The sequence below is a fragment of the Penaeus vannamei genome, chromosome 38, assembly GCF_042767895.1.
Source record: "Penaeus vannamei isolate JL-2024 chromosome 38, ASM4276789v1, whole genome shotgun sequence".
NCBI lineage: Eukaryota > Metazoa > Arthropoda > Malacostraca > Decapoda > Penaeidae > Penaeus > Penaeus vannamei.
In genome coordinates, this window is record NC_091586.1 from 424,653 (window position 1) to 427,152 (window position 2,500).

The 2,500-nt window shown below is 54.8% G+C and overlaps 1 protein-coding gene across 3 annotated transcripts in view; it reads right to left on the reverse strand.

Moving 5' to 3' along the window:
* LOC113814223 (4-galactosyl-N-acetylglucosaminide 3-alpha-L-fucosyltransferase FUT6) overlaps nt 1-2,500 on the reverse strand; it is a 15,001-nt gene that overhangs the window by 1,349 nt on the left and 11,152 nt on the right. The window lies entirely within an intron of this gene.

Here is a 2,500-nt window from a genome sequence, read left to right on the forward strand (position 1 = left end):
CAGCAAAGGCATGAGGGCAAGAGGGCAGCAAAGGCATGAGGGCAAGAGGGCAGCAAAGGCATGAGGGCAAGAGGGCAGCAAAGGCAGGAGGGCAAGAGGGCAGCAAAGGCATGAGGGCAAGAGGGCAGCAAAGGCAGGAGGGCAAGAGGGCAGCAAAGGCAGGAGGGCAAGAGGACAGCAAAGGCAGGAGGGCAAGAGGGCAGCAAAGGCATGAGGGCAAGAGGGCAGCAAAGGCAGGAGGGCAAGAGGGCAGCAATGGCAGGAGGGCAGGAGGGCAGCAAAGGCAGGAGGACAAGAGGGCAGCAAAGGCAGGAGGGCAAGAGGGCAGCAAAGGCAGGAGGGCAAGAGGGCAGCAAAGGCAGGAGGGCAAGAGGGCAGCAAAGGCAGGAGGGCAAGAGGACAGCAAAGGCATGAGGGCAAGAGGGCAGCAAAGGCATGAGGGCAAGAGGGCAGCAAAGGCAGGAGGGCAAGAGGGCAGCAAAGGCAGGAGGGCAAGAGGGCAGCAAAGGCAGGAGGGCAAGAGGGCAGCAAAGGCAGGAGGGCAAGAGGGCAGCAAAGGCAGGAGGGCAAGAGGGCAGCAAAGGCAGGAGGGCAAGAGGGCAGCAAAGGCAGGAGGGCAAGAGGGCAGCAAAGGCAGGAGGGCAAGAGGGCAGCAAAGGCAGGAGGGCAAGAGGGCAGCAAAGGCAGGAGGGCAAGAGGACGGCACCAGAACTGTTATCATCTGGCCTTGGTTGTACAAAGAGCTTAAGGGCATAACAGAGTGGCATTTTTTCTGTATTATCAGTGCACTTTATTGCATCCCATAAACCAAGTACAGGATCCGTGGTTCTCAACGGGCCTATGGCGTTTGCTGATCCTCGTAAACGGGTCCTAGCTTAGGTTCTTATTATCATGATTTCCCTCTCTATTCCTTTCTTTCTCTGCCTGTCTGCCTTTCTCTCTCCCTCCATCTATCTTTGCATATAGCTCTCCTTCTCTCTTTCTCAGACGTGAGGTCCCCGCCCCTATCTGACCTCGGACGGGGAGCGGGTCACCTCCTACCAAGGTATCAGCATGGCTGGTGTTGCTAGTGGGAGTGGATCCCATAAGAGGGTCAGAAGTGATGGAAGCGTAGACATGAGTGACGGGAATGGATGCGAGCGGGAGAAGAGGAAGAAGAACGAAGGAAACGAAGCAGCAGCCCAGAATGTTGTCGGTGTGAACGGCAGGAAAAGACTGCTATTTCCACAGGACTGCGCCATGTTTCTTAGAAAAATTAAGGTGGGCCATGCAACTGGGCCGGGACCACGCTGATTTCGAGCCAGTGATGAAGGAAGGAAAAGGAAGGCCGTATCTCACGGTGCGGGCAGGCCAGGCGGTGCAGACGCTGACGACTCAGGGATACAAGGGGACAGTGATGACTGTCCCAAAGGCTGGGGAAAAGTTCACCAAGGTGATCATTTTCCGATATCCCACGATATTAGACCCGGACTTCCTGCTGGCCGACGATAGATTTGTGTGGGTAAGGCGGCACACGTCCAGGGGCGAGGAGCGGAGTCAGCTCGTTGCCCTTGTGAAGGGGGAAGTGCCAGAGAAGGTATTCATCTCTGGAGCGGGGTACAGGAGGGTCGCACCGTATGTGGAGTGCTGCAGGTGGGGACACAAGTCGTGGGCCTGTCAACAGGATGCTCGATGCAGGTTCTGTGGCAGGACACATGACTCAAGGGTCTGCCGGGCCAAGATTGAAAAGGGAGAAAGGGTTACGCCTTGCTGCTGCAACTGCGGAGGGCGCCACAATGCCGGGTCTCCTGCATGCAGGGTGAGGCCACAAATCAAGATTGCTTCGGCGGTCCCCAAGGAAGGAGAAAATGGAAAAAGGCCGGTCACCACGCGGCCAGAGGTGCCGAGGGAGGAGACAGCTGCAGTCCCTAATGCCTGGGTGCAGGGCCCACCGCGGGTGGTGCCGTCGCCAATGGCTTGTGATGACGGGCAGGACGGACAGGTGCAGGAAGTGAAGGAAGTGCCGCGGAGTAGTGGTGCGGATTTTTCTAAGGAAATATCCGAAATTACCAGGTTGTTCCAGACGCTGATGCAGAGAATGGACGCTATCGAAAGGAAACTGGCCCAGGTTCCCAGCGAAGAAACGAAAAAAAACAGAAAGAGGGAGATGAGGCATCGAAAGAAACTCCGACTAAAGACACAGAAACGAAACAAACATGTATTTCTGCGAAGGAGCAAGATCCAGAAAGTGAGATAGTTATTAGAGGGAAGGAAAGAAAAATAACAGCAAGTGTGGAGTACAACGATCACGAAAAAGCAAAACTCTTGGATCGATGGGAAATTGAACAAAGCTTAATGATATGCTGGAAGAATGGAAAGGCAAGGTAAAGCATAGTGGAGCCTTATAACATTATTGTCTAGACTTCAGAGACAGCGGATTTCACAAAATATGTACGACAAAGAACAGTTGGCCTGACCGGGGATGACCTGAGTGCCTGTCCTTCGCAAATAACAGCTGCAC